Here is a 23231-nt window from a genome sequence, read left to right as displayed (position 1 = left end):
ACCCCATCAGCGCGAGCAGAGGGTAGCAAGGAGGACAAGGGAAAAGAGGGAGTCATAGAGGTGACTCGATTGTACCCACTTCTGAACAAACCCCCACCCACTGAAGGATACAGTGATCGCACATACGTGGACACTAGCACCCCAACCCCCACAGTAAGGCCAAACGCGCCATCGCCATACGAGTGCCCCGATCAAATGGGCAGGTGAGTACCCCCTCAGTAAACATATGTAAGTTGACCGAAGACTTAGACGCCAGGCTCTCAATAGCCAGAGAAGAGTTGTCAAGGATACAAAGCCTATGTGAACAAGGTGAGCCCAGTACAACCAGGTCAGAACGATTGTCCCGGTGCCACCCCTTAGATAAGGCAAATGAGGAAGGGTGGAAAAAAGGGGAGCTACTATTCAGAATACAAGAGGAGCCCACCCAGATAGTAGAACTAGGAGCGAACAATATAGGAGGAAGAGTAGGGGGAGGAGAAGTGGAAGGTGATGGAAGGGAAGAGCTGTGGTGTGACCTGGAAGAAGACGAGCAGGAAGCTGGGAGATTGGGAATGGTGTCAGGAGGAAGTTTAGTGGAATTAGGGGAAACACCACTGGTGAGGACAATGGAACAGGAGTGGACAGGGAGGTTAAGAAACAGGACAGGAAGGATAGCCATGGTGGGGAAAAAAGGAACAAAGGTGAGTATTGGGAAAGGAAGTAAGGGACGATTACAACTCCCACTAATACATCGGGGGGGCGGGTAGACCAAATTATATACCCTGGGCACAGATGGATAAGGCAAACTTACTAAAATCTCTACCCCCACTATCAGGTGGAGCTAGCAAGTGGACATACGCCTTTGAGAAACACACTGCAGGGGTTCCCCTGGCCATAGGAGATGTTAAATGTTTACTTGTGTGAGCAGTAGGGGACCAATCAGACAGGGTGTGGGCAAAAGCAGGTTTCCCAGGAATAACACTGGATAGTGACAGACATGATGGCGCTGCCTTCAATACAGTGCGCGCGCGCGTTTGGGACGTATTGACACGGCAGATTTACAGTCAGTAATGCAATGCACTATGAATGATGGGGAAGAAGTTATGGATTACATTTTTCTGGTACAGGAGATGTGGAGAGCTGAAATGGGTGCACCATATGACCAATCAACATCGTTATTTTACTTCATAATAAAAAAAGAGGGCTCCCAAAAGAAGTGCAAAAAGCGCTTGACAAAATAGCAGGGATTGAAGCGAAAGGATGGCCAGAGATACAGAGCATAATAGTGCACCATTGCAAAAGAATCAAGGAACGAGAGAAGGAGGTGGCACAAAAAAGGCTGGCAGACGAGGCCAAGTTAGTACAAACGAAACTGGTGAAGGTCGCAGCAGCTGTAGCAGCACTCCCACATGACAGAGACACGGAGGAGGAAGAGGGGGGATTGTTAGCGATACAGGGGAGGATGGCTGCGAATTGGGCAGGAGGAATACGGAGGACAGCAGTGGCAAGTGTGGCACCCCAGCAACAGAAGAGGTGGGTACAGGGGGCGAAGAGGAGGTGGACAGGGATATGGAGGTAATGGCAGAAATGGGGGACCAGGACCCAGAGGGGGGCAAGGAAATTGTTGGAATTGTGGGAGGTGGGGACATTTCTGGCGCGAGTGCAGAAGCAGGCCTAACCCGAGTTACCAAGATGACCAATATTATGGGCACCCCCATCCGGGGAGCCCATACGGGTTGCCCGGGGACAGGGGAAGAGAACAGCAAGACCAAAGGGGACAAGAGCAATACAGGGAAAGGTAACACAATGTTCAACAACATCCACAAAGCAGTGAGCACCTGCCCTACACCCAAAACAACCCCTTCACTACTACATCCAATGGCATGCCTGCCCCATATGGAGGAGTAGCAGTAGTTTCAGGTAACGTTTTCAGCCAAGGGGGAACAACTAGGCATCCAGCATAGGATAGCCCACAGAGAACACTTGCGTGTCCAATCCTATTGACAACCTTCAATGCAAGCGAGGAACCATTGATAGGAGCAGAGATAGGAAATAAACAATTCATCTTTATGGTAGATTCGGGAGCCGAAAAATCGTGCATACGTGAAGACAGGTTTCCGCTATCTAATCGTAAATTGGAGACACAGGGGTTCTCTGGGGCGGTGTCGAAGTTCCTTACACAGAAGATTTGGACGTGACAGTGGGGGAAAAAAAAAATAAGGGCACACCTATTGTATTATGAGCAATCCCTCGTCAACCTGCTGGGAAGGGATCTCCTCAGCAAACTGAACATGACCATTTCATTTACAAAAAGAGGAGGGATTGTATGCTCAACCCCAGGGATGTGTTCTACGCGTGTGATGCTGGTGATATATTCGAGAGCAACATGTCCAGAGGTGCGCGGCATACCTGTGAACCCATGTTCATTCAGGGGTTAAAAACATGAGCACGGGTGGTCCCAGAGTTGAAAAAACTAGAATGGAGAGTACCAGCAGAATTTGTCTTCCGCCCAATAGCTCGCCCCGAGATAATGCCAAGAACAGTGATGTCATTGGACATACATGCAGTACAAATCACAGCCAAAAGAATAGCTGTAATTGCAATGGACATACATGGCTGTGAGTGGCGTACAGTATTATGCATAAACGCCGACATTGCACTCCAAGATCTGTCAGACGAGGAGCTTTTCACAGATTCAGAGAGTGACGGAGAAATAATCATGGAAATAGCCATCCCTTGTGAAATAATGATACAGCAGAGGCAGGTGCGAGTGCAGTTAATGGCAGTAGTGGTCGCCCCTCCGTCGTTCTTTAATGATGACATGCAGTCGGTGCCCTGGCAGTTGTGGACAACTGGTCCCCACGACGTAGGGGTACTACGCGGGGTCACACCAGTAAAGATCAATCTCAAGCCTGGAGCAATTCTGCCCCGGGTCAAGCAATACCCCTTGTCTCGGGAAGCAGAAGAAGGAATAAAAGAAACAATAAATGCCCTACTCGCACAGGGGATAATAGTACCCTCGAACTCCCCGCGTAGCACCTGTATTTACCCAATCAAAAAAGCGAAAGTAGGGGCCTGGCGGATGATCCAGGACCTACACCCACTAAATGACGTCATCCAGAAAGAGTTCCCTTTGGTCCCGAACCTGGCATCCATTCTATGCAGCATCCCAAAAGACGCATCTCACTTCCCCGTGGTGGATTTTAAAAACACATTCTTCTCAATACCACTCGCAGAAGAGTGCAGATACCTGACAGCATTCACCCTAGGGGGGAGGAGGTACGAACACTGCCGATTGCCCCAGGGTTATTGTGAAAGTCCCAGCATATTCAACAGAATATTGCACGAAGATCTTGGAAACAAGACTGCTGACAGCACAATAATACAGTACGTGGACGACTTGTTAATTTGCAGCAAAAACGAGGGAGATTGTAGAAAAGACTCCATTGCCCCTTTGACATTATAAGCCCAAAAGGGGTACAAGGTGGACTAGGAAAAGTTGCAATATTGTCAACGCGAGGTGCTGTATCTAGGGCAATTAATCTCAAAAGATGGCAAGAAAATAATCCCAGACAGAGTAGCAGCTATCTCGGCTGTTGGGAGACCAAAGACAGTGAAAGACATGCAAAAATTTCTCGGGATGTGCAACTATTGTCGTGCCTGGATATTAGACTATGCTGCATTCACACACCCATTGCTCCAGGCACTCAAAGAAGCACAAAAGGAAAATACAGAAATACAGTGGGACTCAGAGTCATGCGATGCATTCACATCACTCAAAGAACCCATTTCAAGCGCACCAGTGCTCGCGAACCCAGATTATGAACGCAAGTTCTACCTGTTTTCGCAAAGCAAGGGGGCGCTCATGACAGGAGTCTTAACGCAGAAAACATCACTAGGTCACAAGCCTCTGGCATACTACAGCAGGACTTTGGACGCAGTAATGCAGGGACATTTCGCGTGCGAATAGGCTCTCACAGCCGCCGCGTTCGCCATTGAGAAGAGCGCCACCATAGTAATGGGGCGCTCACTGATACTGTATGTAGAACTCTCATTGTTCGCCATACTTGAGCGATCAAAAAGCACATTAACCACACAGAGAGCCACCGCATATGAGGTAATACTGTCAAGCGCCAATATACATGTGGTAAGGTGCTAGATGGTTAACCCCGCAAGATTCATCTCAGAACCATGCACTGTGGAGGATATACAGGCACATGATTGTGCAACATATCAAGGCAAGGACAATGGTACAACTGTAGTGAGCAAGAACGCATTGGCGGAGGGAGAGATATTTTTCATAGATGGGACAGCTTCCATAAATTCTGAAACTGGAGAGAAACTTGTAGGGGTGGCGGTCGTGCAATTGGAAGAAGGTGAGTATGAGGTCCTAATACAGCAGTGACTGCCAGCTCATTTCTCAGCACAGGCAGCAGAACTGGTAGCATTAATTGAAGCACTATGGGAAGCAAGGGGATGCGCAATAACAATTTACACAGATTCAGCCTACATGGTCACAACAGTACACGGAGGGCTTGCCAGGTGCAGAAGAAGGGGGTTCAACCGGGCAGATGGTTAACCCGTACAACATTCAGAATTACTAAAGGAACTCATAGAAGCATTGAAAGAACCCACCATGGTAGCAATAGTGAAATGCCAGGCCCACACCAATAATACTGACTTTGTCTCTTTGGGAAATGCGGCAGCAGACGCGGCTGCCAAGGAGGTATCATATTTAACAAAAGAAAACACAGATGAGTACTTAATGCGTAGAGAATTGGAGGACGATGTTCCGGATGGGTACAATGCCAGTGTCTCAAATATTGGAGCTACAGGAAGGGGCAGCTGAGGACGAAAAAGAGTTGTGGACAAAAAGAGGGTGCAGTCAGTCCGCCACTGATTTATTATGGCGACAAGACAACACAGGTAAAGTAGTGATGCCAACTAAGTTATTAAAATAGCATTACAGCAGCTGCACTTTCCAGCACACAATGCAAGACAACACATCGCGGCCGAGATACAAGAACACTGGTTCATTCCAGGGTTACAGGAACAACTCTCTAAGCTAGCAATGAAATATACAACTCCGGCATGACTTTAAGAACACTGAGAGGAACAATACCCAAGCCAGTAGGACCTTTCAGAGAGCTGCATATAGATTATGCAGATATGGGTGAAAGATGCAACGGAGCGAGGTACATGATAGTGGTAGTTTGCCTCTTTTCACCGTGGGTAGAGGCAGGTCCCTGTGCCCGCCCAGATGCTAAATGCGCTGCAAAGTTTCTAGTGTGGGAAGTGTTCCCCCGCTGGGGAATTTGCAATGTAATTCGCTCTGACAACGGCACACATTTTGTGAATGATCTCTTTAAAGAAGTAACATCATTACTAGGAATAAAACACAAATTATGCTTGATTTATCACCCACAAAGTAACAGTGTGGTAGAAAAGATAAACGGATTACTAAAAGGGAGGCTCTCAAAATAGTGTTTCACCCTTAAGAATAATTGGGTGCACTGCACCCCTTGGCCCTGTTTGAGCTGAGGAATCAGCCAAGCAAGGACCACCATTTGTCACCCAATGAGATCGTGCCAGGGAGACGAATGCACACAGCACACTTACCTCTCCATAGACATTCAGATGCACACAGAAGTGCAACTGTACTAGGAGAGGAATTCAACGACTACCTAACAAAACTCACTAAGGCAGCATGAATGATAGCCAGACAACTTGCACCACCATTCGTAAGTGACGGGGAGAATGAAACACATACTCCAGAGAAAGAAAGCCCAATGGGTCAGCTGGAACAAGGTGAAATGATATATGTTAGAAGCTTCGTGCGCAGGTGGAATGCTCCAAGATTTCATGGCCCATAGGAGGTGATGTTTTACACACCCACAGCGGTGAAAGTGAAGGGCTTGAGATATTGGATACATTTGACAGACGTCCAAAAAGCCTATTAAAGCGTGGGACCAGTAGAAAGTGCAGAGGGCCCTGACAGGGAAAATGTGCAAGAATAAAAGAAATTCACACACCAGAGGATGCAAGGTTTATTGAAATGGCCACTGTATTATAACAATGTTTATGACAAAATGTGAAACAGTATTAAATGAAAATGACCTCTCTCTCTCTCTCTCTCTCTCTCTCTCTCTCTCTCTCTCTCTCTCTCTCTCTCTCTCTCTCTCTGTCTCTATCTCTCTCTCTCTCTCTCTCAACAAACAGGCTGCCTGCAACAATTCGCAATAGGGACGCTAGGAGTAGAAATGTTTTTGATTTGCGAACATACTCATACGAATGTGGGTTGGCTGTCTGTGCTATTATATTTTTCACACTCATGTTTGGCTTAACAATATATTGGATAATAGCATTTATCTGCATTGAGATAAATGAGAGGGGAGGTAATGGAACCAGCATGGACAATGTAATCAAACCGTTTAAGGAGGGTAACTATTTAATATGGGATGGCTTTCAGCTGGTATGGGAGTATGGCCCACATCCAGACCAGTCAAAATGTCAGAACGATACTAACAACAAATCGACCACTCCTCTGAAGCCCCAACGCAATGCTATAAATTTTAGTGTACATGAACTAAATGACCGGCATCCATCTGTTATATCATGATTATATGATATCACTGCTACCCCGCCCAAAACGACAATCAGTCCTCCCAGAGAAAATTACTACACCACAGAGAGAATAAAAGAGAATATTAAAATGGCTGACAAGTTTATGACTCTGTACGAGGAGTGGGAGAAGGGGGGGCCGGGGAGAGGGAGTCCCTGTTGCACATAGCCAGATACGCTAAAACATTCCTTAAAAACAGGAGAAGGAGGGAAGCGGGTAGGAAGAGATATGACGAATACTATGGCCTGGGACTAGATACGATAGAAGATCCCAGGCACCCACACTAGTTGAATAAATAGTATGCAGACATGAGCTAAACAGATAAACAAACAACTAATGAAAGCTGCTACGTGTGCTCCTTGATCCCCCATTGCTCAGGCACACCTAAAGTTTTGATGCCACAAGAATTGCCTCTTGCAGATGCCCAGTGTCTCCTCCATCTCACTCTGTGCAGACTTAAGAACACCTTCCAGGCACACACGGTATCTTTTGAAATGCTGCAGAATGAGAAAACATGCTACTCAAGAGCCAAAGGAGTGGTATGTTCAAAAGAACCGTTCTTAATAATAAAAGGAACAGTATTTTCTGAAAACAAATGGAAAGATGATGTGGTAACATGCAAGGCTGAAGCACTGCGAGGGCTGTCGACAGAGAAACTACAATGGATCGCAAAGACGTGTGCCGCAGTCTGGTCAGAACATGTGGCAAAATTGACCTGGGTGAGCGCTATAGAAAAAGCATTGAAACTACAGAAAGAAATCTCAAACCAACTTTGCTTCCTGGGAAAAGGGAAAATCGACATGGGAAGAAACACGAACTGCAGCAAGAGCCTAATGATCCCAGATATGAAGAAAGGAACAGCAGCCCTAATGGACACTTACTGGGTCTGTGGCAAACGGCGTACATGCACCTCCCACCATCATGGAGGGGCACGTGTTCCCTGGCGACACTGCACTCAGCCCTAATGGTAATACCGGAGAGCCACCTCGGAGAAGGGGGCCAGAAGACAACCCAAGCTACAGTCAATGCCTCACCCACTGAAGAGCCACCACTGTACACCCTATCATAAGGGAACACCGACAGAATCGTATCCAGAAAGCGGAGGTCATCAAACTATATCTCAAAGGCCTCCTCAGAACTTTTGGCACAGATCCCAGAAAGGTACAGGTTATTCAGCTCAGCGGAAAGCTTCTTCGCCTCCCTCATTCCAAGCATTCAGGCCCGGGCAAATGCAAAGTGGCTGCAGATTACGCGGTGGGAGCTGATTCAATTGGCCAACGACACTGAAGAAGGGTTCAACGTGATCAAGGTGGAGTTAAGGGCGCTGAGACTAATGACAATGCAAAACAGGTATGTCCTAGACCTGTTGATGGCGATGGATGGAGGTGTTTGCCAAAAAATTGGAAGTGCCTGTTGCACTTTTGTACCTTCTGAAGATGCTGATAATGGGACACTATCACACGTCATCGCTGAAGTGCACAACCTGGGGGAACGAATGAAGAAAGAAGGTGGCACAGACCCAAGCACGTGGTTCGACAACCTTTTTTCATGGGTACCCTCCTGGATGGGGCTCGCAGTGAAACCCCTCATCGTATTTTTGATTTTTTGTGTGTGCCAGTTGGGTCTTCGATGCTGCGCAAATGTAGTCCCAAATGGAACAATGCTGATGGTGATGATGGGCAATGCCAGAGGAGGGGCACGGGCGCAACAGGAAGCACACGTACAAACTGGTGAGGCTTCAGAGTCCAAGTATAGAATGGTACCCATATATTATGACAGGGATATAGTGGACAGGTTATATCATACCACAATAAAGGAGCCCCGTGAACTAGAATGGTACACGGAGGTATGGGTGGACCTGGAGGGAGATGGGGGATGTATATATATGACCTGCACGCCAGATGAGTATGCTAGAAGGGGGGAGAGCCTCCGAGGGGTGTGCAGAGCTTGGATGCCAATAAAGGGAACGCCAGCCTAGGAAGAGGCAGTGCTAGCTCAGAAGGAACGCAAACGACTGGGGGAGCTAAGGTATTCATTACTTAAGTAACAAAAGGGGGGAAGTGTAGGGGAGGGTAGGTCAATAGGACCCCCCCTCCCACTGCATGTCCCGCCTGGAGAAGACTCATGACTCGTCGGCAGCCCACCGGCCCCCGGGCCCAGGCGGCAGGGCGGCTGCAGAACGACACGTGAGGCTGCACCACCACGTTATGTGGCAGAGCACAGACGCCACCTTGTATTAAGCCATCCCCATCTTGCTAGAAATGTGCAGATCTAACCCAAGGCAGAGCAAACATGCACGCTGAAAGCTGCAGAGTGACCCCCACTCAACCGCGCTCACAGAGGCCCACACTTCCCCCAGCTCCCACTGCATGGCAGATCCGCTGAGGACTCGTTCTCATGAGCCACCAGACGTGAGCAAACAACAAAATAAAACACTGTAGCTGTTAACCTTCCGCAGTACATCATTGCCCCAGCCATAAACGGGAACATTAGGAAGTAACTGAGACCAGCCCAAACCCTACAGGCCCTGGCCCTGCACCAAGCCCCCAACGATAGATGTCGTGGCGCCTCACACCCATACCAACCCCGAAAACCCTTGCAATGTGTAGAAACCATTTATGTAATGTGTGTCTTGTTGAATAACGTTTGCTGCTAAATGTAAAGGAGAATGGGTAAAGAGAAAATATGCAACCAAAATTGTTTATAAGGTAGAGATGTACGAAGACTGGCTAGCTGATAACAATGTGTAATAACATGTGTTGCTCTCTTTATACACACACCTGCCTAACACTACCTCATGTTCGTATGTCAACTGTAGATGTGAAATGCTGTGCTAAAGGGTATGATGCCCAGCTAGTATTGCTTTTAATGCAAATTCATATGAGTCCTCTTAGAAACCCCATGTGTTGTTAGTCGCCCATCACCCACAGGACAGTAAACCGCCTTGTGCACGATGCAGCGCACAAAGCTGCAAGGCCATTTCCCCCTCCTCCTGCCCAGGCCCTCTAGAGATAGTTGCTGTTCAAACAGCACAGCTACGCCTCCCCTCCCGACCCTGTTGGACCCATTTCAAGCATTCGCCTCCCCCATCTCAGAGGCCGCCACAGCCTGACTCCATGATTTACGGGCTACCTGGTCCTAAATCCCCTCGCCTCTTAGGCACCAGTCACATGCCCCCCACGGGCTAGTAGTACCCCCATCAACCACAAGTGAATGACTCTAAAAAGGGGGGCGCCCACACATGTACCAACAGATCGTAATATCATCCCTCACCTAAACTGCCAAGGCAGGGTGGTCAAGCAACCCCTCCCATGCCCCTGACTATGCACATGAGACCGGATTGTTTGAACCTAAGGTATCCTCCAAACTGATGAATTGAGACACACCAGATCGCATATCAATGTTCCTGTCCACATACTGATCTAAAGTCAGCGCTTACAAGAGTTGCGAACAAACGGCAAGCATAACGTGTGACGAATGAGTGGGAATGTGTGGCCAAAAGGGAAAATGTTAGTTTAGTTATCAATCGTCGTTACAAGGCATGTCCGGTCCGGCACTCAACCCCGATGAGCCCAGCTGGCCTCCCACCCCATGTGGCACAGCACCAATGTCTGCCAATCCTGGAGAAGCAACTGTATACAATGTATACCAGCTAGCCATCACCACCCAATCCCTAAGACTATGTGCCCCCTATAGCTTGTGTCATGCATGACGTAGTTCTGTAATAAGTAGGACTGTCTTTGCGATTGTCAGACAGAGCCCTCTGGAGTTTACAGAGTCCTTTGCATGCCCTATATTGATCTATATAAAGCTCTTTTGATCTCACCCGCACTTGGTCCTGGCCTCATTCCCCTTCTGGGGTGTGTCCTTTACTGCCTCTCACTAAGGGGGGTGTGTTTCTGGGGACGCTTACATTCAAAGCACCTGCAGCACTGCATCACTCCAATCGAAGAGTCATCAGAACTGCTAGAGAGGGTCAGAGAGGAGGCTTTTGATGAAGTCTCTACAGATGTGCTGCTCCTATCTCCAGCAGTACCACTTGGATGAGCAAGACGCCTTCCCAGGATCTTTTCTTTCTTATGCAATTCATTTGCTGAAAGTCGACATCCTCTTCCTCTGGAGTACTAATAGTGTCTTTATTCGGTTGCAAGACACTCTGGCATTTCGCAAATGAAAGAATAAAAAAAGAATATGCCCTCTTTGGGATGGGATATGAATTCTATTCCCCATTTGAATGGTGGCCATTTAAAACAGTATAATAATACTCAAAGAATATGGCCACCATGCAATGGGAGAGCAGACTGCATATAGGCCACGTGCAGGCATGTCTTCTCGTTGATTTAGGCGATTGGTCAATAATTTAGGTGCAAAAAACGTCATTGCGCTTGGGCGTACCTGTTCGTATGGAAAACACATTCTGTGTTGCTATATCGCGTAACCGCCAATATACCATTCTTTCAAGCACCTCTTTCCTATTTTCTGTCATTGCTTTTTGTCTCTTGGTGGGTGAACTTCTTTGTAAGCCTTCAGGAACTTTTAAAATCAGTCCCTTGATTTATCCATTCCTTTTTTACCTTTCTTCTTCCTATACCTTTGTCCTTTGTCTTGTGCTTTGTAGTTTGTCTTTTTTTGTTATTTTAGCTTTTTCTTTTTTTCTTTTGTAAGTTTTTTGATAGTAAGTCCTTTTTGTGTCATATATTTTTACAATATTTATTTTTCCTCCACAGTCCTGAATTTCAACATGACTATGACCAGCAGTGATGATGAGGTGGTGTGGGTAGTTTCAGCTTTACCACCACGGATGAACCAATGTGCAACAAAAAAAAAATATTTCTGACAGTTGGCAATATTTCCATCTAATGGACCAACACAGCAAAAAGGAGATCGAGGGGGTCATGTGCAATTTGTGCAGTAAGGTTTTGTGAAGAGGACCGTCACACAAGCCGTCGCAAAGCTTGGAAACATCCACATTAATTCAACACCTTGACAACGCTCATCGAGATGAAGTGGATGATTCATATAGGAAGGCTCATATGAAACATATTTTATTTATTTACATTTTTAAAGTGTGCACACAGCCCGCGGCCATCGAGGCACTGTTACAGGAATTGTTTGTTTTTTAGTTGCATAATTGTTTTTTTTTTGTCTTAGTTGCGTATTTATTACACGCTTAAACACCCAGATGTTTCTAAGCACGGACCCGGGGATCGAACCTGTGTTGCTTAGTGTCATCTTGCTTACAAGGCACGCACGTTGCCGCTGAGCTATCCTCCCTGGACTTAATGGCAATGCACATGGAACAAGATCAGCACAGCAGTATTTATCGTCTGTGCCACAGACTTCCAATATGATTACTAGCTATTTTCCACCCCAACAAATAACACTCAACCTCATTCCATCCTGCCACCACCTGATCTTTCTAACTTTATTATGATTTGCAAAACCTGCCACAGCTTTATCGAGGTGGTAGATGGCACCCTAGATGCTTTGGGCAAGGCTTTTTCAGAACATAAAGCCAGTTGCCAATGCTAGGTATATTTTTAAGTGTCCTTTTTTCACCTTATTTTTTAGAGAAAAAAACACAAGCAAATGTGCTAAATATTAAATATCTTTTGTTATATGAATGAACCCCAGTCTTTTTCCCTTCCCAATTTCTACCTCTTTTTTTCCTTATTCACCTAGACAGTCCTTTTCAGGGTCAACTTTTCAGTTAAAAAAGAGACAATAAAAACACATACTGTGTATATGGATCAAAACCTTTAATTGATCCTTTCAAGATGTGTTAAAAAAAACATTCCTTATTTATTTCATTATAGCCACTGTTATCCCCTGTGGAAGCCAGGGGTAAAAATCCCCCGTTCGTGCCACATTTAGCCGCACATGCATCCTGGGTAGCCGTGGCCATAAAAACATTTAAAAAACAACACATGTACATATATATGTGTGGGCAGTAGTCTTGTAAAGATTTATTTGAGGATACAGAGTGTAGCCTTTGTACACAGTCACTGTAACACTTTAATAACTTTCTATTAATCAACAGTACATATAAATGTAAACACTTATGTAAGTGAATATACAATGTCTTTTAAGAACATGTGTATTTGGGGGGAATGTGGTGGCACCATTTCTTTTTTTTATACTTTCTATACATGATACATTGTTTTTCATTAGCCCAATGTTCTGTATTATTAATGTCAATTATGTATGGATTAACAAAATCCTTGAAATTAAAGGAACAAACTTTAGTTGCAGGGACATTAACGTTAATGTGAGCAATTGTAAAAACAAAAGTTGAAATTCAAGGAAAAAACTTCAGTTGCATGGACGTTAAGGTGAGAACTTAATGCAACAAATCCCCTCAAACTTATCTAAAGCAACCTTACCTTCATGTCCCTGTTGCACAGCCTTTGACCATGATGATTACATCACAGATCACATCACTGATGACATCACTAATTGCATTACAACAGTAATCAGCATTAAGGATGGCCTCCAGCCATGGTCAGTATCCATGGCCAAATATATTTGAACCCATTAATGAGTACTAATCATGACCTTCAGTCATGGACATTGACCACAGTCTTCAGCATGTGCACTGTATATTTTAAAACATTAACAGTCCACCAACCACAGACTCTGGCCTTCACCAGTGGCTACAGCTTTCAGTTGTGTCCACTGTATATCATATACACTAATCTGCCACTAGTCATGGGATTGAACACTATACTGGCAAGTGGCTGCAATATTTGGCTATGCCCACTATATATTATAACATATAAATGGGCTTCACTAGCCATGGCCTTTGACCATGAGTAGTTTGTACTTCTTTTGGCCATGTCCACTGTATATTTTAAAATACTAACATGCCATAAGCGATGGACTTCGGCTAGTCCGACTGTATATTATATACACTAACCAGCCACTAGCCATGGTCTTCAACACAATTGCAACCAATGGCAACAGCCTTTGGCCGTGCCAACTCTATATTGACACATAATAATGGGCACTAACCATGGCCTTTAGCTATGGCCACTGACTACAGCTTTCAACTCTGCACACTGTATATTTTAAACAGTAATGGGCCACTAGGCATGGCTTTTAACTATGCACATTAGTATTTGCAACACTAACTGACCACTAGCTATGGTGTTTGATGATGGCAAGTGGCCACAGCCTTCCTCACGGCCGAGTCCATGGCCTAAATTGTTTTTAAGAACATCAAAGTGTTTATGAGCTAACATATTAATCATGTTATGTCTAATGTCATTATTGATGTAATGCAATTTGTGATGTTATCAGTGGTCATCATCATGGTCCTAGGCTGTGCTGTGCAGGGGTTTTGTTGCGTTGTTTTCACCTTAACGTCCATGCAACTAACGTTTTTTCCTTGAATTTCAAGTTTGTTTTTACAATATATTGCAACCCTAATGGCCCTGCAGCTACATTTTATTCCTTATATATATTCAGTGAAAAAACTTTGTTAAAGGGATGTTATGGTTCAAAGTAAAACCGAAAAATCCTGAAATGCGGCAGTTATGGTAAGATAAGGAACCATAACTCGCGCCACAGTGCACTGCTAACACTAACACCCAGGACATCAAAGATGACATCACAAATGTCATTGATGACATCACTGATGCCATCACATGTGCATTTGCTTTTCATAAAAACTCTGTACAAGGGATTCTTATAATGCTGACCAAAAACTGTCAAGGATCATTGGGATAAATATCATGAGCTAATTAGTGCATTAAGCAATGCATTGATATAAATAGCATTCTATTATGAAGTTCTAGCCAGTATACTAAGCTACTCATGCAGAAACATAGGCAGTGTGTGCAGCATACATGATGAAGGTGCCATATTCATAATCTTGCCATGTTGAATAGTGAAATGATAACTGCTTTCTTATTAGAGTTTTGCGTACTGTGAAACATGTAATAAGTAGATAATAAAACCCACTTAATACATAATTATTACAGACAAAACACAAAGAGACAACAACACATACAAATATGAGTATATACAGGGACAGTGAAGTAAACAAAAAAGCAGAAGTAGTAGCAGAAAGAGTTCATAACCTAACTGATTGTCTTTATGCAGAGAAACTATTGCTCTGTTTCAAAGCTGCTACTTACCATATGTATGTGTATCACATGATGTGACTGCACCCAAAGGAAAAGAGAGTGGGTATAATGTATACAAATATGAGCATATACAGGGAAGGTAGAGTAATAAAAATAAAACTATGAGAAAGTGCTGATAACCCTAATGATTATCTTCATGCACAGAAAGGATTGCTCTCTTTCAAGCCTGTGACTTCCGTTATGTATATGTTTCATATGATTTGACTTGACCCTAAGTCTACACATATAGTACCTTTTCAATGTTTACTTCCTGACTTACTGAAGAAAACTATGTGGCTTAGATATGTCAGTAAATGAAAAAAAGGGAGAGCCAGCCATTTGATGTCATCAGTGATGTCATCAATGACATTTGTGATGTCATCTTTGATGTCCTGGGTGTTAGTGTTAGCAGTGCACGGTGGCGCAAGTTATGGTTGCTTATCTTACCATAACTGCCGAATTTCAGGGGTTTTTCGGTTTTACTTTGAACCATAACGTCCCTTTAACAAAGTTTTTTCACTGAATTTCATAGGTTTTTAGTAATGCAATTTAACCATAACGTCCCTTTAACAAAGTTTTTTCACTGAATTTCGTATGTTTTTCGTGGCGCAACTTAACCATAACGTCCCTTTAACAAAGTTTTTTCACTGAATTTCATAGGTTTTTAGTAGCACAACTTAACCATAATATCCCTGACTTCATATACATGTAACATAGAACATACTGAACTCCCACCTAGTGATTTTGATGTCCCCGGACTACCGCCATGTCCGCGGACATATCGAGAATCTGAGCGTGGTGAATGTAAATTTAAATAGTGTGCCCCATTTCCCCTTTGAAGTTGGCTCTGAAAAGAGACATTTTTTTTGTTTTTTTTACAGATGCTTGACAGACACCTGTTATTTTGTATTTTTTTTCTTGTTTTTTTTTTCTTACTTTACTCCTAAAATCTTCACATAACGTTCTCCAAAGCAACCCTTACATTTCAAAATAGAAAGGCATTTCCCGTAAAAGATAAAGAGATGCCATCTTCTTTAAAATTAACAGTATTACTGGCATCAATATTCTCATTATTACAGTAGAACATACCAGCTCTAAGCATGAAGGCACACATGCCTCGGTTGATAACACACCTAGCAATGTTTTGCTGAGGACAAAAAACTGAACTATTGTCCCATATTGCCCTAGGTAGTAATCCAGAAAAAATTACTTTCGCATTTGGAAGGATCTTCATTACGGCTTGAACCAAGCGTTCCAAATCAGCCAACAAAGTAGGGGCACTGATGTTGCCCAAATGGAAAGCACCATAGTGCAAAACTACCACATGCGGACTGTTCATCGTGGCCATATCCTCACAAACTTCTAAAATTCCCTGTACATTGCAATCAGGCATAGTGCTCCATACCACCTCCACTCCTTTCACATCAAAGTTCTTTTCAACATGCCTGCATCGAGCGTACTGTTGTACACCATGCACAAACATATCTCCAAGCACCAACACCCTGACTTTCTCTACTTCTGCCATCTTCACCACACACAGTCTCTTTCAACACAAATCCACAACCTCGACATCTGATTGGCTAATCCGTACAGTCTTCTTTCCATGTTGGATTTGCTGGAAAACCCCGGATGAAGCACGCCCTGTCCACGGACAGCCGCGTAACTCTTCTGCAGACCGCGTAACTCTTCGACACCCCTTCTACCATTTCCACTTTACTCTCTGTGCCATTCCCTCATTGCATACAGCTAAGCAGTCACACAATACGAAGAACGTCCTCAGAACACCCCAATTTTGTTTATTTTCGAACATTTCAGGACAATTATCATTTCATTATTCAACATATTAACATTACAAATATTATACTTTCATCTTGTACGCTGCACACAATGCTATGTTTCTCCATTAGTAGCTCAGTATACTAGATAGAACCCCACAATACAATGCTATTTATAACAATGCATCGTTCAAAGCACTAATATTTATTGCAATAATCCTTGACACTTTTTTCGCAACATTATAATAAAAATCCCTAGTACACAAATTTCATGAAAAGTAAATGCACATGTGATGTCATCAGTGATGTCATCAATGACATTTGCGATGTCATCTTTGATGTCCTGGGTGTTAGTCTTAGCAGTGCATGGTGGTGGCGCGAGTTATGCTTGCTTAGCTTACCATAACTGGCGAATTTCAGGGGTTTTTCGGCTTTACTTGGAACCATAACGTCCCTTAAACAAACTTTTTTTATTAGCAGGCAAACAATATACAAAGATGTAGTGTAAACAGCAAGTTCTCACAGATGGCTTTACACAGAATGTTGCAAAGTAAGCATTTACGCTTGTTCACAGTGAAGGTCAGCTGCTTCCATTTTTTTCTTGTGGCCCGGAGAGGCCCACGTCTCCCAGTATAAGGTTCTAAACGAAACCACTTTTGTATATTATATCACTTTGAGAAAGATCGTTGGCACACGCGGAGTCGTATTTTGGGACTGCACTACACTTGGACAATGGAAAATGCAATTATAATGTAAGTAACCCTTTAGATTATTTTATACCGGAATATAATAACAATAGCGTGGCATTAAAGCCCGGTCAAGTTGTACTTGTTTGTTCAATGTGACATATTGTTTTCTACCGCGCACTATCACCGCCGAATTGATCCCCTGTCGTTTAGAGGGCTCTGAAAAAGGCAGACGACACAGGGTGGGTTAATAGAAATAATTTAACCGGTCTGTGGCCGGTGAAGCGCTCTACTCGCTGTGCCACTTCACTGTAGCCGGTCAAGTGGCACAGCGAGTAGAGCGCTCACTTTGACATCCGTGCACAGCTTGCCAACGCAGGTTGAATCCCGGCACGGCCAAACTCAGCCTTTCATCCTTCCGTGGTCGGTAAATGAGCACCACACACCGTGGGTAATAATAAGCAGCACTGAGATACCTGATGGTTCTTAGCGCTATATAAATGCGAAAATATTATTATTTTATTATTTACATACTCCGTTGCACTATCTTCGCTAGCAAATAGTTTCATGCCCTAATAAATAAAATGAATATTTTTAAATAAGATCGAAGATCGGCCGGTGAGACTAATTTATGTTTTTTAAAACAGGTATGTTGCCCCATTTTGTCAATGTCACGATTTTCAGACTCCCGCGGATGGATATTTCAACTGCCAGGTGCAGCTCCATGTAAGCAACTTCATGACCCTCACCTTTTTATGGGACAATCGCCAAGGACCAATATGCCCTTACGCAGTACTAGCGGCTAGAAGCAACATACCAACCATTATGGTGGTCTAATGCCTCGTTGTTGGACCAACCTTCCGATTATCAGTGCGACCATTTACTGCTTTTATCATAAACCAACAGCCTATCTACCGCAAAGGAACATCCCGTGGCTCAAAATAAACTTTTGTTGATCGACAGCAGAGACAATTGCAAATCGCTGAATATTCACTAAACATTTGATGTCAAATAAATGTACTTTACAAAATTTACAATCTTGCTGTTTGTTTTTAAGTCACAGTTTCATATTCCGAATTGTGGCGCGCTGTGTTGTGACATAATGTGTGTTGTCTTCCGGGTTCTGTGTAAAGTCGCGTAGGACTGGAGACAACTGGGCGCGTTTGATGACGCACCCTGTAACGTCACGGAGAGAGGCGGGGAATATGAATGCTTTCATAATGTCAGGCTTAGGGGCGGGAGATATGATTTAGTGTCGCAAAAGCAAGTCAGCCAGGTCAACAGCACCAGTCATAGGATTATCACCTAATGTCGGCACACACCAGCCTGATTTATCATTTCTTTAGTGGACAAAAAGTCTGGTGAGGCCCATAGGAAATTGTACTATCAGCAGACAAAAGGAGGGATCGTATCACACTTTCAACCTGACAACAAACAACGTTCTCAGAACACCCCCATTTTGTGTAATTGCACCCATTTCGGGACACCGCAAGTGTTCTTAGAACACATTCAACTTAACAGATTACAATACGGACAGTGTCCTCAGGACACCCCCAGTTTGTGTATTTACGAACATTTAAATACACTGCAAGTGTTTTTAGCTCAATTTTACCTTCCTTGCGAACAAAAAGGACACATACTCCGTCCTCTGAACACCCCACCATTTAGTTTATTTACAAAATGTCAGAACAGCCGTGTTCTCCATGGACAAATCGAACACAACAAAAGCGTATAGCACATAAAAAAACAAGACATTGAACCTATCTCATACTCCCCACCCTCCCCAAACACTCTTACACACCAACACACGCCACTAAATGCAATTTTTAATCCAAGTTTCACCGCGCTGTACGCGGTCGACGGCGAATACAAGATGGCGGGCGCCACAGAAAATCTGACGCGCTCCACACCCCACGCCGTTCAATCAGCGAACACGTTGCATGTCCGCGGACATGACGCAAGCCCATGGGCCAATCGGGGTGCTGTCCGCGGATCGAACAGGGAAGTCCGTCTGCGAAGCGAACACAGATATCACTAATTTTTTTGCCTTACATTTTGGTCATTTTAAAAAAACTACTGGACGGATTTACACCAAATTTGCAAAAGCACGCTTTTGGGACCAAGCCGTCGCTCCTGCCGCAAATTTGGTGTAAATCCGTCCAGCGGTTCGGGCTGTAGCCGTGCGCAAAGTTTTTTCCCATTATGTCTATAGGAAAAAACAAAAGTTTTGGGACCCCCCCTATAACTTTGCCCCCCCCCCCTGGACCAAACCTCTCCAAACTTTGCAAAAAAATTCAGAGTGGGCCATATACTTTTTTTTGCAAAGTTTGGTGAGGATTCGTCCAGAGAGAGCAAAGTTATAAGCCACCCAAAAAGTGCTCTTCCTATGGAATCACCAACTTAACCATAACTACATGGACGCTGCCGGTTTATGGTTATGGTTAAGTTGCTGTTTCCATTGGAAGAGCACTTTTTGGGTGGCTTATAACTCCGCTCCCTCTGGACGAATCCTCACCAAACTTTGCAAAAAAGTATATGGGCCATTCTGAATCTTTCTGGACAGTTTGGTGATGTTTGGTGCAGGGGGGGAAAAGTTATAGAGGATGCCCCAAAATGTCTTTTTTTCCCATAGACTGAATGGGGGAAAAACTTTGCGCATGTCTACAGCTCAAACCGCTAGATGGATTGTCACCAAATTTGCACCAGGTGGAGGACCTTGGTGCTGAAAGCATGCTTTTGTAAATGTGGTGCCAATCCGTCGAGTAGTTTCTTTAAAACGACCTAAAAGTAGGTCTAAAAAAAAATAGTGATATCTATGTCTGCTCCGTGGTCACATTTCCCTGTTCGCTCCGCGGACAAGATACCGATTGGCTAAGGGGCTTGCGTCATGACCACGGAAACGCGACGTGTCCTCTGATTTGCTGGAGTGAGGCGTGATGTGCGTCAGATTGTTTGGATGCGGTGGACATCTTGGATCCGCCGACACCGCTGCGCCGACCAGAGGCGAAATGCTGTTTTGGGGAGTGTTTTGGTGTGTCACACTGCTTGGGGGGGTTCACAGAGTAGGAGATGGGTGAAATACTGTATTTGTTTAGGCGGCAGGTGCTAATGATGTATTCGCTATGCCCACACTGTCCAGGTTGTTTGTAATTACTGAAAATGAGGGGTGTCAAGGATAGTACTTCCGTCCATGCTGTGCGCAGGCAAGTTCAAACTATTCTAAGGTCACGTGTGGCGTTAACGAACGTTAAAATTGAGTACCTGCCGTAGTTAAAATTTTGTTTCTATAACTAAGGGTGTGCTCCTTAGTTATACGGCGCAATGGGTGTGATTTGCTGCGGTGGTTGTGGCCAGGGCCTAGAGTCTTGGGTGCATGGCCATAGGCCGTTGGCCAAACTCCCAAGACTCTAGGCCCTGGCCACAACCACTGCAGCATATCACAGCAATAGATACACCCGTAGTATCGCATATCGATCAGGTGGTTGTGGGGAGGGCCTAGAATTTTGGGTGCATGGCAGAAGGCCATGCACCCAAGACCAAATTTATACGTAGAGAAGTTATAAGCCACAATGGGTGTGATATGCTGTGGTGGTTGTGGGCAGTACCTGGAGTCTTGGCTGCATGGACGTAGGCCATGCACCCAAGACAAAAGTTATAAGCACTGCAGTTATAAGGCACCATGGATTTTATATAGTGCGGTGATTGTGGGCAGGACGTAGAGTTTTGGGTGCATTGCTGCAGGCTGTAGGCCATACACCCAAGACTCTAGGCCCAAGAACAAAGTTTTAAGCAGAGTAGTTATAAGCCAACATGGGTTTTATATACTGCACACCCATAGATTCGAATATCTATGGCCATACATCCAAGACTCTAGGCCCTAGCCAAAACCATCGCAGCATATCACAGAAATAGATACACCCGTAGTATTGAATGATTGATCAGGTGGTTGTGGGGAGGGACTAGAGTCTTGGGTGCATGGCCTAAGGCCATGCACCCAAGAACAAAGTTTTAAGCAGAGGAGTTATAAGCTACCATGGGATTTATATACTGCACACCCATAGATTCAAATATCTATGGCCATACATCCAAGACTCTAGGACCTGGCCACAACCATCGCAGCATATCACAGCAATAGATACACCCGTAGAATCGAACATCGATCAGGTGGTTGTGGGGAGGGCCTAGAGTCTTGCACCCAAGACTACATTTATACGTAGTGAAGTTACAAGCCACAATGGGTGTGATATGCTGCGGTGGTTATGGCCAGGACTTAGAGTACCATGCACCGAAGATCAAAGTTATGAGCACTGAAGTTATAAGCCAACATGAGTTTCATATACTGCATGCCTATAGATTCAATTATCTATGGCTATACACCCAAGACTCTAGGACCTGGCTATAACCACCGCAGCATATCACAGCTATAGATACACCCGCAGTATCTAACATGGATCAGGTAGTTGTGGGGAGGGCCTAGTGTCTTGGGTGCATGGCCGAAGGCTATGCTCCCAACACCAAATTCATACGTAGTCCAGTAATAAGCCACAATGGGTGTGATATGCTATGGTCGTTGCGGCCAGGACATAGAGTCTTGGGTGCATGGCCAAAGGCCATGCGCCCAAAAACAAAGTTATAAGCACTGCAGTTATATGCCACAATGGTTGAGATATGCTGCAGTGGTTGTGGCCAAGACCTAATGTCTTGGGTGCATGGCCATAGGCCATGCACAGACTGAAGTTATAAGCACTGAAGTTATAAGTCAGCATGGGTGTGATGTGGTGAGGTAGTTGTGTGCACGACCTAGAGTCTCAGGTGCATGGCCATGCACCCAAGGCCAAAGTTATAAGCAGTGAAGTTATAAGTCACAATGGTTTTGATATGCTGCGATGGTTGTGGTTAAGACCTACTTGGTTGCATGGCTGTTGGGTGTAGGTTGTAGGTTATATATCCAAGACTCTAGGCCCTGCCTACAGCCACTGCACCATATTAATGCCATAGATCAGACGTATAGATTTGAATATGTATGAAATGTGTGAAATCATACCTACTGTTTAATTTGTTGAGATTCAATATATTTCTTACATGACTTTTGTACTTGGAGGAAATATGCTTTTCCCAATCTCTGTGATAAAAGAAAAGAGCATGTTAGTGTTTGGATTTTATAAAGACTTATTGCATTGTATAATAGACATTTTAGCTTTCTTTTTCGACCCTCATATTTACTTTACAAACCAGTATACTGTGCATTTCGCTCAGTTTCTGTGTTTGTTTTTGAAATCATTGGGTCTGGGGGAAAAAAAAATCCTTGTCGGATTAAAAAAAAAACTTTCTTTGCTATGCTACAAACTATTTCTTTATTTCCTTTGAGTGTTCACTTGTTGTTTCTGTTTAATGTTCTGTATGTTGGCATGTTGCAGATTTTTAAACAGTTAGATACCTGTTGGCGTATTCTAACTGTGTATTTTTTGTTACAAATCTGTGGTATCCATTTATCTGTGTAGTTGTTATACAATCTTGGGTAGTTAGATACCTTTTGGCGTATTCTAACTGTTTATAGTCTTTTACTTGAATTTTTGTTAATGTTGAAGTACACATTAGTTATTAAATTTTGGCTTTAAGAAGATTGTAAGATTTGCTGGTAATATCTGCTTTAGAGTAATGCTACTATCATTACATTCAAACTATCCACATTTCTTTTTAATATATGCAGTATAGTGACCTGCGTTGGTTGTGGCTCATGCGTGCTAGATTATACCTATTGTTGTGAAGGTTTTCTTACAAAGTGACACTTGACCATGTGTGAATCCAGTCAGCTTGCAGTTGTTTTTGGTACCATCTGCATTGTAACATAGAAGCATTAGTATTATGTAGTTACTATGTTTTTGTATTAGTAAGGTGGAGCGCTTTTCTGAATTGAAGTTAGTACATAATCTGCCATGGTTTGCATTTTGTAGAAGTTGCTGAAATGGAATGGATTCACAATTAGGTATGGATGCATACACAAAACACTCATTAGGGATTTGTTCCTGTGTCGCATTTTTAC

Source organism: Ambystoma mexicanum, chromosome 5q (genome assembly GCF_040938575.1).
Source record: "Ambystoma mexicanum isolate Mex_15411 chromosome 5q, UKY_AmexF1_1, whole genome shotgun sequence".
NCBI classification, from domain to species: Eukaryota; Metazoa; Chordata; class Amphibia; order Caudata; family Ambystomatidae; genus Ambystoma; species Ambystoma mexicanum.
This window is presented reverse-complemented; position numbering follows the sequence as displayed.